Source organism: Fundulus heteroclitus, chromosome 1 (assembly GCF_011125445.2).
Source record: "Fundulus heteroclitus isolate FHET01 chromosome 1, MU-UCD_Fhet_4.1, whole genome shotgun sequence".
Classification (NCBI taxonomy): Eukaryota; Metazoa; Chordata; class Actinopteri; order Cyprinodontiformes; family Fundulidae; genus Fundulus; species Fundulus heteroclitus.
The window spans coordinates 21,717,987-21,731,954 of record NC_046361.1 but is presented as its reverse complement, the minus strand read 5'-3'; the positions used below and the strand labels follow the sequence as shown (position 1 = coordinate 21,731,954).

The window sequence follows — 13,968 nt, the reverse complement described above, 5'->3', positions numbered from 1 at the left end:
GCTCAAGGCCAGTTTGGGGAGGGACTTTTGGCGAGCCATTCATCAGAAACAGGGAGTAACGCGACCTGCTGGGGGCTCGGAAAACATTTCATCTACAAGCACAAATCAAAAGATCCAGGATAAACTCAAGACTTGCACAAAGGCTGTGTTGAGGGTTTTGCCTGGATGGGTGTTGAGTTATATGGGGGAGGGCTGCAGATAGGAGAGATTTAAGGTGGGGTCAGCGTTGGGGGGTGAACACAAACTGCTGTTGCATGCTCTGCATTCCTCAGGTGTTGTCAGCATGCTCGGTGATGATCTTGCTGCAACAAAGCCACGAAGTTGCTCACAAATCAAAGGGCAGCAAGCAGGTAAACCTTGTCGAACAGACAAAAATAGGTACATTAGTTATTCCACATGAGCATTACACAACATTAACCCTTTAAAAAAAAAAAGAATGAACTAGAGAAAGAAACCATGTTCTAAATTACAGATGGAGGCAAATTGAGGCTATTTAAAACCATCATCTTAAGCCATGTGGAAATTTCTGTTTAAGGTTAATCTGCAAATGGGCTAATGATTGCCGCCAGCCATGTAGATCTGGTGTTGTGCTGCCGATGATTTTGCACCTTTATACCCAAAATCCTTGCGTAAGGAGAGTAGGTTCCAGGAATTTTCGCTCTGCTCGTCCCATCCTTTGTTTTATTTGCATATTTTTAAGCCGTTGCTGACACTTGGATCAAAGAGAGAGCAGGTTGTGGAAGTGTCTGGGACCCATTCTCTCCCTCCCTTTTCCCCTGCTATGTCTCCTCGGCTGGCCTGCTAAGAGCTGAGAGATTGTGTGCAGATGTGCTTGGAGAGAGGCCAGCCCCTCTGCCCTGGGAGAACATGTGGTCTCTGGGAGTGTTTACGCTGGCGCTCTTTCAAGCTGTCTCCCACACAGCGCGCTGGCGTCTGTCTCTCTTTGCTTGACAGTGCTCAGTCCTCCTCCTTCAACAAAGCGGGCATTCTCAGGTTGAGGTGACACCAGCAATTACGCCGGTCCACCGTGTTGACAAACAGCTGGGACTCCAAGCCTGCTGTTGACCCCGGTTAACTTCTAATTGATTTCACAAGTAATAATAAAGGACAGCCTATTTGGTGAGAGAAAGAACAACACGCTTCTCTGGAGCGTTTCTAAGTGCACTGAAAAGTCTTTGGGTTGAACTGATTTTGAGACACATCGGCCAGATTCCCCCAGATTCTTCGCATACTTCACATTCTCTCCTGTAATTCAGGCTCTGAAATAAACATCTGTAAGCTGAAAGCCACTTCAAGGATAGCTGACTCCTGGCTGTCCTGGTCTGCAGCAAAATCACAGACTCTCTCCAAGTAAAATGCGCTCCTGTTTTTGATACTTCAGATAAATGCAGATAAAATGGAGGCATGCATTGCAAAAGAGGGAAAATGTATTTCGATACAAGCTCTGGTGGGGAAAATCTCTCATATCAGCGGGTGCTTTAATCAGAACCCCCCACCGCCATATATTTCTAATAATATTGGACCCATGAATGATTCAAATATATGTTGGTTTTATTTTGAGGTTAGGGAGATGATTGAATCTGCATTCCTGGTTTTATTACGTGTATACAGCGCCCTCTGTGGGTTGAGACTGCCAAGCTACTCAAAAATCTTTCAGACAAGCAATTATTTTTTTTAAACAAAGTGTTTAATTTGTTCAAATTCCATGCAAGGCTATTTTGCTTATCTTAAAACAGATCTTCATTTGTAAGGGATGTTATTTCACGTGTCACTTTGCTGTAAGGCTTGCGTTCTCTCGTTCAAACCTAGGCAAAACCAGGTTTGGGCATTCTCACTACCCTTCTCACAGGTCATATTTAATTTTTACTTAAATGTTGATCAGACTAATCAACCTCTGTCACATCCAGTTTCTTTTTCGTGGAGTTTGAAAACAAACTGCCTCAGAACATTTCCTTAATTGTCCGAACATTGGCTGCGAGACGTTTAGCTATGTTCTGCTGGAGGTTTCCTCCTGTTAAAGGGGAGTTTTCCTCTCCACTGTCGCTACATGCATGCTCGGGATAAGGCATTGCTGTAAAGTAAGCGTCACAGTGAAATGTCCGCTGTCGGCACATGTTCTTCTAGGAGTGAATGCTGCAAGTCAATGATTCGATAAAACCAATTTAACTATTGTGTCTGTATGATAGAATTGCCTCTGTAAAGTGCCTTCAGATGACGTGTGCTGTGAATTTGCGCTATATAAACAAACTGAAATTGAATCGAATACTTATGACATGCTCGCAAGAGACAAGATTCTATTTTTGTTTTTTAAATCTACAACTTAGCAGAAAAATCCTTAATTACAATGGCTACGGTAGAGTTTGTTGTTTAAAAGATGTGCTTCCGTGTATATTCATTCTGTTGATTTGTTTTGTGGCAAAAATAGAAAAGTAAACACAAATATGTCACTGTTTTTTTTTAAGATTCCGGGTATATAAACAAATAAAATATGTCAACCAATTAAAGCTGTCAGGAAACTTTGAGGAGTTGTCTGGGGTTTGCTTTATATTTGTTTCCAATACAATCTGAAAAAAGGTGCCAACCATTAAATATGTATTTACTTGGTTGTCGTGTGTGTGCTACACCACCAGGTGGCAGGCTTTGCTGCAGGATCCAAAAATAAAGGACCACGTAGCTCTGGACCGTTCACCTCGACCCCGTTACTTTTTGTTTTTTTCCATAATGATCTCTTAGTAGGACACAGGTAGCTATTAAATTGCGTCATTTAGTCACATTTAAACCACAGTCAATATTTATCCTCTATTCTTCTCCACGTATGAGATTAGAGAACGTTGATTGTATGGAAAGCATTTGAAATCGTGATGTTTATCAGCCTTAAACAAGTTGTGAAAAATATTACAACTTGTTATTTTGAGGCGCAAAAAGAAACTGGGGATTCTGTAGAAATGTTGAGCCATAATGCCTGCTGTAGGTGAGCCAGTTGCCGCTTCGTTTTTCCTCTCTCTCTCTCCCACCTCCAAGGGTGAGGGGGGAAAATTGTATGAGATGTACGGCAGGATGTTATAGCATATAATCAAACCACTTTTACTTTTTTAGAAGTGAATGATCCTAAATTATACTACTACTCGTTAAATTTAAATTAAAGACATCTTGAACAAAACGTCTTTGTATAGAAAAGCATATACCGGTGATAACAAATTCCTGCCCAGTGCCAATTACAGTAAAATTCAAGTGTTTCCCAAAGTGGAAATGCAACACGGTGTGCATTTTTTAGTCTGCTTATTGTGCTTTGAATATACTTGTTTGAGTTTACATGAGCATCCACAGTTTCCCTCCCCACAGTTTGCTTGGTCTAATGCAAAGGTCTTCAACCCTGGTCCTCAGGGACCCACTGTCCTGCAGGTTTTAGATGTGTCTCTGCTCCAGCACACCTGAATCAAATGATTGCAGGACCTCCTGAGCAGGCCAATTAATCACCTATTTATTTAAGTCAGGTGTGTGGAGGCAGGGAAACGCCTAAAACATGCAAGTTGAAGGCCTCCGGAATGCATAAAATGTGTTTGCATATATATATATATATATATATATATATATATATATATATATGTGTATATGTGTGTATTTGAAAAGTCATATGAGCCAAAATCATCATATGTGTGCACAGACCTGGAAAATAAAGCCGATTCTGATTCAAGATTGTTTTATTTCGCCGTTGAGATTTTAGTCCGATTTAATATAGCATCAAAGTATACTGTCATCATCCAACCATCTTTTGTTGGAACATGTACAAACAAACATGTACAAGTGCATTCACTTAAGTTAGTGACAACCAGAGGAAGCTGGAGTACCTGGAGAGGACCAGCATATGCTCATTGAGAACTAGCAAAAATTACATACAGAAAGAGCACAGGCTGGCAATAAAATCCAATACATTTTTGATGCAAAGCCAATTTTATCAACTGTGCCACCATTGAGCCTCAGGACCAATGTTCCTGCTATGTCAGTTCTGGTAGCCACATATGTTTGACTGGTCCCTAACCCCGTTTGCTGCATGAGTGTTTAAAAAAAAGCTTTATTCCTTTAGTTTGGTACATCTCCGAGCTTCTCTCTTCACCTAATTGGTGGTTTGGACCCGAAACATTGGTTGTTTAAGCAAACATCAGGGCTCCTGCTCCTGGAAGAGGTCTTTGCGATCTGCCGGGGGCAAGAAGCTTAGAGAAAGACCAAGGAGGAGATTTATGGATGGAGTTAAAGAGCACATGAAGGTGGCTGGTATGAGAGAAGACGACGCAGAAGACAGGATGAGATGGAGACAGATGACTTCACACCCACATGTCATATCTATTTTTCATTCCTACTTCTTTTCCGAAACCGGGCAAACCACTCGGCCAATCACATTCAAAGATAGACCAGCATGCAAGATCATTCTATTACGTAAGAGAACAAGATACACAAAGAAAGTAAGTATAGTGATACATCCAGGTGTGATCCAACTACAGTGTAAGGGGATTTAATAAATTTGCAAAAATAATAGAATAGAATATTTGGTAAGAATTTTCTTTGTTAATTTTATTGATTTGCTGTGCTGAATGCTGAAGTGTTCAGTTGTTCATGTAAAGGTTTGATTGAAAATTGAAACATAGCTGCTTTTAACATATTTATATCACTAATAATCATAGCAAACATATTGAATAAAAAATAGCTTGATAACACAAAAACACTGTCACGCTAATGTGACTGAAACAGATCGTCTCCCAGCAAAACAAATCCAAGAGTAATTTGAAATCCTTCTATTAAACGACCATAGCAATTGCCATACCCTTAAAGAATATGAGTTGGATCGCGGACATGCGCAGTTTGGTCCCTCATCCCAGTTCGAGGCGTTGAGCGTTACGTCACGGGCTCGTCCACGGTGCTGGTGCTCGGGAGAGGGAAGAGGCTGGCTGACCATCCACTCATGCACCCACAGGCGCAGGGAGACGTTGGCGCTCCTCGGGAACAAACGCGTTTTCCTCCCTTTTCGTTTCTGTTTTTTTAAGTTTACCACAGCGGGCACCCGGACACGGTGGGCGGCTGCAGCACCCCTTCTTTATTTTTTTTTAATTTTTAATTTTTAATTTTATTTTTTTTTGCACAACTGGACGATCCGATTGTCAGGCACGCAGTGATACAGCTTGCACCACGCATCATGTTTGAACGCCGATAAACCAGATCTAAATATACATGACCGCGCTGCTGCATCGCCCGTAGCCTCACCGGGGCTGGAGCGGCTCCCCTGGTTCTTTTCTTCTACCCCGCGTCTGGAGCGACCACCGTGTGGGTGCAACTGGAACAAACAATCCCACTCTCTCCCCCCACCACCACCACCACCCCTTCCCGGACCACCGAGGACAGGTTCGGATGTGGTGGTTCGGTTCTAGAAATCCAGCCAACTTTTCATCTATTTGGTTCTAAGCAGCAGCAGTGCCATCGGGCATTGCTCAGGAGATGGCGATGAGGTTGTTCTACTTGGGATTTATTCTCTGCTTGGAGGTCATGTCTCCTAACGGTGGCACCGGTAAGAAGCCTGGTGTCGTCTTTATTTATTTATCTTTTATTTATTTAAGAAGGCATGAGCACTTTTGTCTGTTTAGAAAAGAGAGGGGGGAGGCCTATATGGTCATCAAAGCTGAAGCCAGAGGGAAATATATATATATATATATATATATATATATATATATATATATATATATATATATATATATATATATTACAATACAGTCTTCTGGAGGGGAGAGCCGTTTTCCCAGAGAGTTTCGTACGTTCAGGTTTATTTTGGCCTGCAAACATACATAAAAATCCTCCTGAATTTGTAGCTGCTGCTGTCTGAGCAGACAGAAAGGGCCTCCCAGTGAGGACAGTGAGGTTATCCACTCAATATTCAGCAATGGTATCATAGCAGCTCATGCCCGAGCCACCTAATTTATAGAAAGAAAATAATAATAATAATGATAAAAAAGACACGTTTTTGTTTCCATCTGCTGCTTTATCTCTCTTTCCCAAAGCAATCCACGTCATCTCCTAAATTATCACTTACAGCCACAGTTTGGTAGCAACCATTCAAACCCAACCAGCTTTTCGACTTCCAAAATAAATAACATCTTTCTATAAAAAAAAGAAAGAAAAAGAAAGAAAAGCGGATGTGGGACAACACGTCGCCCAGATCAGCTTTCATGTTTGTTTTCAGTCACTTGGGACAAATGAAAACATCGTTTGTTTCTCCGCCTCTGCTCCTTAATGGCGTGGCTTGCCCTGACGTGTGTGTGTGTGTATGTGTGGATATTGTGCTGAACTAGAGATTACAGTTTGTTGGTGACAGCCAGGTATTCCGGCAGAAAGAGCGAAACGAATAGTCGGTGCATGCATCCTCTCAGCGGTAATTACGAGTCATCAAACGCACCATTGCTCCCCACGATGATGCGTTCAAGACCTGTTGAGCTAACCGCTCTGTCGCTCGCAGCGCATTCCCGTTTCCCCGACCTGGCACCGGGCTCTGCGTGCAACAGGAGTCCACGTGTGCCGTCTCTGTTTCTGGCGTCCCAGGAGGACAAGGGAAGCTGTAGATTTCTGTTAGTCATCGCAGGCAGGCAGGCCTGCTGGTTTTTTTTAGCAGACCTTACATAAATTAAGGCCTGTTCAGAATGCAAGCTGCAGCTGAGGTTGCAAGAAGTATGCAGGCTCCACCCTCGGCCTCCATCACTATGCAACATCTGGACACAGGGAGACCATTAATCCAACTTAGATGTGAGTGAAAAGGGATGGCTGAGGGTGAGGGAGGGGTGAGGCGAGCAGAAGAATCAGTCCACTGAAGTTGATGCATAGTAACTGTACTGTACGGGACTTCTGAGCGACCCCCCTCCTCTTTTCTTTCGCTTTTGCTTCCAAGCAGACAGATCTTCATGTAACCAGAAACATGGTGTTTGACCAGTAGTTTTCCAGGCTCTCCGAAGGCGTTTTAATACATTTTCTTTGGACATTGACGTTGGTTTTCCACATTTTTAGTCCAGTCTCATATAGGCTAATATCTATTTTTGCAGAACTGAGTTGGTTGCTCCATAACGGTTTAGGATACCACAAAATGAAAATGAGGATCAGAAACGATAAAGGTGCCTCCCAGCTTGTAGCGCTCATGCTGACACCCTCTTTATTGGTTGATCCCATCAGTTGGCTGTAACAAGTTGAGTTTTACAATGACTTTAATAAGTTTAGTCAAGAATTAGAGATTTCTGCCCTAAAGTACAGAGTTAAGTTCATCATCTTCCCAATCCGGATAATTCTGGAAAAAAAAAAATTAAGGATGCAATACAAGTTTGAGTTTAGAGACTTTGTGTCTTATTCGATTATCAAAAAAAACAAAACTTTGATTTTTATTGGACAGTAAAAAGCTTTTGACATAGATTCCTACTTAGATTACGTTATTAAACTTAGTTTTTCCACATCTCAACTTGAGTTTTGATCCAACTCACAGATCGTTTTATAATCTTTCTCATATCTATATCTTTCTTATATATATAATTTTTTTTGTCATATTATAATGGATAAAAAAACAGGCACCATGAAGCCAAACAGGACCAACGTCACAGCTTGGGGTTTTTTTTTGGCTTCTAGATCCTTTCTGTGTTTTAAACTGACCCCAAGGTTCATCTTAGATGCTAAACGAAGATCTGCAGTTCCTGTTTGTGGGGAATAAGGGTACTGCTCATCACAAGTTATTAATTGAAGGGTCTGCGTTTAATCCAGGATCGCCCAGAGCAAATATTTCAAAATATGTTAGGTTTTAACTAGGTTAAACTCGTGCATACACCCATAAAAGTAGGAAATGACCCTTTAAATCCGCTTTAAACTAGCTTTAGCTCTGTGATGTTCCATGAGTGGACAAATATTTTGGAACTGTATGTTCACAATGTCATAAAAACACCAAAAAAAATTCAAATTGTGTGGGGAAAAGTATTTCATTACATATATATAATGTTAACCTTGCATTCTATCCAGTGGCTAGAAATGTGCGATATCTCTTCGAACGTTTATCATCCAGTAGGAAACCGTTGTGGTTATCTATTATGTACCAGATCCGTTCAGGAACCACGAAACCAACAGCTCCGCGGCAGACTGAAACGTCTCAACAGATGTGGCCCTTTTCAGGGTTTGTTTGCTCCAGGAGAGGTTTTTTTTAGGTGGCCATTCATTCTGCTATTAAATGCGTCCGTCGGCGTACTTGTGTCTGAACAGTTCAGGACTGCAAAGCGACCCGTATGCACAGATGACATAAGGAAACGTCGCACAGCAGCACGCTGTTTACAACAGTAATTGTGAACGTAATTGTTTCTCGAAATGTTCAATAAAGTTTCGTAAAAGAAAAGTCAGGGGGGAGGCGAATGTCGTCTCTCCTCGTTTTTATTAGAAAGCTGTTGCGCAATGGGAGCCGACATTATTAAGACCAAATCATAGCAAGACTAAATAAGATAAGAAGAAAGCAGCACAGCTACTTATGGTCGTTTGTGGCGCGCTAACTGCTACTACTGTGTGTGGATGTGTAGTGAGAGCCAGGAGAGTGACGTCAATGATGGATAAAATGTGACACGACCGTTCAGACTGCGCACGCTTTGAAAATATCTGATACATATCCGAATTAGTACCACATATGGAAATGGCACAAATCAGGGTTTTTTGGGTGAAAAGATCGGAATTGGGCTGTTCACATTGACGTGAAAAAGACGCATGTGGGCAAAAATATCGGATTTGGGTGGCATTTCCATGCAGTGTGAACGTAGCCTAAGTCACAATCAGGCTATGTTTTGGTGATTGTTCTGATTCAGTAAACTATCTTTATATTCATGCTGGGATTCATATTCTGACACTAATCAGTTTCACCAACAAACACTGAGCGGGCTTTGCTGTTGATCCAAAACGCACGCTCCGTTTTAGGCAAGGCAAGGCAAATTTATTTATATAGCGCAATTCAGGACAAAGACAATGCAAAGTGCTTTATATGATTAAAATATAGCAAATTAAAACAGAATAAAAGCAAGTAGGAATAAAATGCAGATAGAAAATAGAACAAAAAAGTGTTGATACACTTAACTAGAACAGTCAAAGGCAATCCTAAACAAATGTGTTTTTAATCCTGATTTAAAGGAACTCAGGCTTTCCGCACCTTTACAATTTTCTGGAAGTTTGTTCCAGATAAGTGGAGTATAGGAACTAAATGCTGCTTCTCCGTGTTTGGAGAATCCGACATGGTGCGAAAAGCTTTGTCCATTTTCCTAAATGAATGCGTAATGAAGACAAAAGGGATGAAAAGTGTTTTGCCGAGAATCAGAATTTGATAAATACAAATTAAATAGTTGAAGTTATGAAAAAGTTTCAAAGTCTCATGAAATAAACCCCACTTTGCATATGAAAGATGCAAACGTCCAACTCTTTGTTAAACTGTGAGCACAAATGTCGCTTAGTAATTTCTGCAAGTCTGACGTTCCTTTAGCTTGTTGAGATCATAATGTTTTACATCATTGTTTAACTTTTTTGTTGTTGTTGTTTTGTTTTAAAATCCGTGCATTTAAAAATGTCCTTTATCTAGCTAGTGGAGTGGGGAGTTAGAACGTCTTGATCTCCACCACCTTGAAAAGCTAAATCCTGCAAGGGAAATGTTGCAATGTGTCTGAGGCTGCAGAGATCAAATTCCTGAGTTGCCTGTGTGTTTGCCTGACCCTTTCAGCGAGACCCTAGAACCATCACTGAAAACATCTGCCTCAGAAATATAACAGCCTTCATCCAAATTCAACAGATAATGGCGCTTGGATTACTCTGTTGAACCTGTCAGAGCGGAGGTCATTGGGGAGTAATGCTGCACATCACACTGTTTGTTGGCTGCAAAATGTCTCACATAATCACATACCCCCCCCCCCCCCCACCAAAAGAAAAAACAACGGGATAAACAAATGTATTAGGACTAAAATCTTGTCGGTTTCACTTCCTTTGGGATCTGCGGCATATTTTAGATGAGTCTTTGGTGCAGGTGTTTTCCATTTTGACCCCCTCCGCACGCTGAAAACAATCATGAAGCGATGATGGCAGGCGGGGGATTCTTGACTCCTAGTCAGAGAACGTATCCTGGTTTTATCCCCTGATTTCCTGCTCTTCTCTACATTCGACGGTGACAAGAATGTAAAGGCAAGCTAAGACTAACGTCGGTGTGCTGTCGCCCCCACACCGTGTGGGCGTCAGACGGCAGTTCTCGTTGAATGAATCGCCGGGGGGGGTTACTGTAATTGCTGTTTTCTGATCACTGCATCACTGTTTGCCCTGCATGGAGACAATAATCCAAGTGTGGCTTTTGTCTCTATTTATCCCCCCCACACACAAATTATAGCAAATCTGTCGATTTTTCATACTCTCATCCTTTCTTGTGATAAAAGGACTCTCTGTTTTCCAGAGTTCGTATTTTCCCAACAGCTGTGATAAAATAAACTTTCCTCTGTTTTGTTTAATGTTGGACTCCTCTCTTGGCGCTGCAGCCCGACCAGCTATCTTCTCCGCTTGTTTTTTGGAGGCAGCCCGCCGTCCTTTGTTGTGTCGTCTGGCGTTGAGCTTTTTTTTTAGCTCTTGCACGTGTACGCCGACACGTCGACGGGGGATTGCTGGCTCCAGGGCTTGACTGCAGAATCGATTGATCTCAGGACACTTGGCTGCTTTCACACACGGTTCGGGGCAGGGAGGGTGATACATGGAGTTCAATTTCATGGGCTGCTGCAAAGTGTCAGAGCTGTTTACTTTAATCAAAGTCACGGAGTCAGCTCTCTTTGGATTGGCCTGTAAACTTAGTCCCATCATGTCTACGCTTCAGCAAATGTTTTTCCAGCACTTACATTGTAAACTTGGCAGTCTTTAAAAAAATAATAATAATTTAGAAGCCAAACTGTTGCATATTTTTAGTAGACCAATTCAATCAGCAGCCTCCTGAAAGGTATAACTTTAGGCTTTCCCTAAGATGTTTGGGCATTTAGTTATTAATTTTAATATTCTGAAATGCAGTTTAGCATCTAATTTGAACTCTTTTGTCAGGTTATCAAATGTATTTTTAAGTTTCCTTGTAAGATCATTTTGGCGATTTCGCAACCTGGATGTTCTTCTGCTAAAATGAAATTAATATTGTGTTTTCTTGATAAAGGGTATGTGACTGTAGCTATGACAGGAATTTACTTTTGTGATTATAATCATCAGTATTTCCATTTAATAGGGTTTCATTTATTTAACCAAAATGTCACGGACATTTTCCACAGTGGATAAAGGCATTTCAAGAAGCTCTGAAGGGCATTCGTAGTGTTCTGTTGAGCAGTGAAGTCTTATACTTTTTTACATGTGAACAAAAAAGGTAATTTTTGAGGATATAACGTACATGTTGGTTTGTTTTTTGTATTGTCTGGCATCCTGTCTGAATATTCTGTGAAAATACCGAAGCAACAGCTCGAGCAATCAGCCAGGGAGCTGCAGCTGCAGAGTCGGTAACGTTCCTCCCTCTTGGCTTATTGATCACGATCCTAATGAGGCATCTTCATTAAATCACAGGAACAGTCGCCCTTCAGACAGAGTGAAAATTCTTGTTTGGGAACATTCTGGATTAGTTCCTCATCCCTACCTTTCCCTGGCAGCTTCAAAGGGCTGGTTCAAGCCAGGATTTACAGGCATTTGCGCTGCAGCGAAAGCTTAGATTTATGTGGTTCATCCTGCATTTTGTGGCTCTCGTATTCTGGTTGAATCTGGGTTGACTGGTCCTCTTGGGTCGCGCATAGCTGTGTATGTGTGCAGAGTGGAGGATGGGTGTAGAAGAACTCGCCTCTGGAAGCCCAGCCTTTTTAAATTGGTTCTTTTTATCTCTTACTGCCAGTTGTTTTATGCTGAGCTGCTCTTGCAGATGAAATTGCAATTTAAAAATATAGTTTAATTAGTCTTTAGATATTGCATGTGCAAGGTGTAAACTGCTTAATGATTCGGAATCTGCTTGGGCTTGTGGGGCGGTGTCGTTACCTTTGAAACACCGAGTTGAATAACACGGACGTTGTAAAGGGAAAGCCCCTATGTTGAATTTGAGTCCTTGATGAGTGATTCATTTAAGAGGAAGGAGGAAGTCAGGAGAATTGTTTTCTTACTTTTGTAGCTTCAGTTTCTCCGAATATAATTGTGCCACTAGAATTCCTCATATTAGGGACTCGTGCAGTGATTGTGCGTGTCTCACTTTTCTCCACATAATTAGAATTTTACTCGTATGGAGTTGACTGCACCACAGTAATGTAGCAGTTAAAATGTTATTCTGAGGTCTTTCAGGCCGCTATTTCTAAGGTTTTGTCACATCTCCCATTGGTTGATGGAAAGGAACTCAACCACTTAGATTGCGTCTGCAGTTACACGTCCCCTTATTAATTTGGCTCTAATTCATGGAAAAAGAAGCAATGCTGCTGTGACCCGTTTTTTTTGTCCAAAAATTACTGGTAAAAGAAATCAGTTTTTACCTGACAAACTTTATGTGCACAAACAACAGCTGCTGCTCCCCCTGCTTCAGTGATCTGTCCTAGATGTGGCACTCTGTGTTGTACCCACGTCATCTTTGGATTCTTTCTTCCCCTAAACCAAGGTTCAATTTGTTTTATAATCATGTGGCAAAGTTGTTTCCAATTCAAACAGAGACTCTTTTTTTTTTTTTGGCTTGTGGGGATAAAGAACTCCCACTGTTTGCATTTGAGGATAAAGGTGTCCCTCACCTCCGTTTACTTCACCCACATTTCTTGTGTAGCATTGTTACTAATAAACAGCCACACTGATTGGTTCTGTTCTCACCTTAATAGACTTCCAACTGGATCTCTTGCAGACTCGACATTATCATCCTTATATTGTAGTGTCCTCTTGGTTCAATGTATGTGACTCAAATAGCCTTTTTTTGTACCTGAAAGTGTGTTTTAAAATGACATATCTGGTTTGAAAACCAATGGAAAGGTCTATTTGTGATTTATTTATGTTTTATACCCTCAATATTTTTAAGTTTTCTAAAGTATATATGCTTTTTAAATATCAATCCTTCTGTAGGTTAACTATTTAAAAAGTGAGCGAGTTGGGTATAATAGAAGCTTTCCTTTATAATAATATACTCTCTAAAGGATTTAAAGCTTATCTTTCTACTTGTTTTTTTTTAATTAACTCTGCCACTTTAAGCCCGTTGGAATGTTTCAATTTCTTCAAATGCGACTTCAGCAGCAAATAACAAACTGTAGTCATGTTGTTTTCCTTTTTGTCCTAGAGGACGGGATCTCACATTGAAGGACCATAAATAGTAGAGCTGCTAGTTGATGAGAACCAGGCCTTCCTCATATTGTTCTCATTGCACCCCAGCAAGGCTATAAAGAGAGAGAGTTCATTTATTTACTGTATTTAAAACCCTTTTATGCCCTTCCGTATCCCCATTTCACTGTTATCTTTTTTTTACGCAATTTAATAGTCCATACTGTGCTCACCAGCCTACTAATTATCTCCAAGGTCGTTGGGTTCATGTAATACTTTGATGTGCTGAATGTAACAGGCGTTGTCGTTAAAAAACAAAAGAACGTGCCTCGTACCACAAAGCCTTAACTTTCCAGACTGGTGTTTTATTGCCTGACTTCGGATCGAGCTGATGTGCATATTTTAAGTAAATCAAAACTCACAATGAGTCTGTCAGAGCCAGGGACACCATTCTAACGCTTCAAAAGCCTTCGCTTGAATTCGAAAGCAAAGCCGTTCTTTTTTTTTTTTCTGAGGCATAGCTCCACACATGAAACCAATTAGAAGGTGCTGGAATGTGCTGCATGGATCTGGAGTTGATCTGTGGAGGAGGATGGCCTTATTTAGGAAAAGGGATCTGGGCTGTGGGGGGGGCGAGGGGGTCAGTGTTTCATCCCAGCT

At 41.2% G+C, this 13,968-nt stretch overlaps 1 pseudogene; it reads left to right on the top strand.

Moving 5' to 3' along the window:
* The first annotated feature begins 4,912 nt into the window (after positions 1 to 4,912).
* Positions 4,913 to 13,968, top strand: part of LOC118556428 — a 118,675-nt pseudogene continuing 109,619 nt past the window's right edge.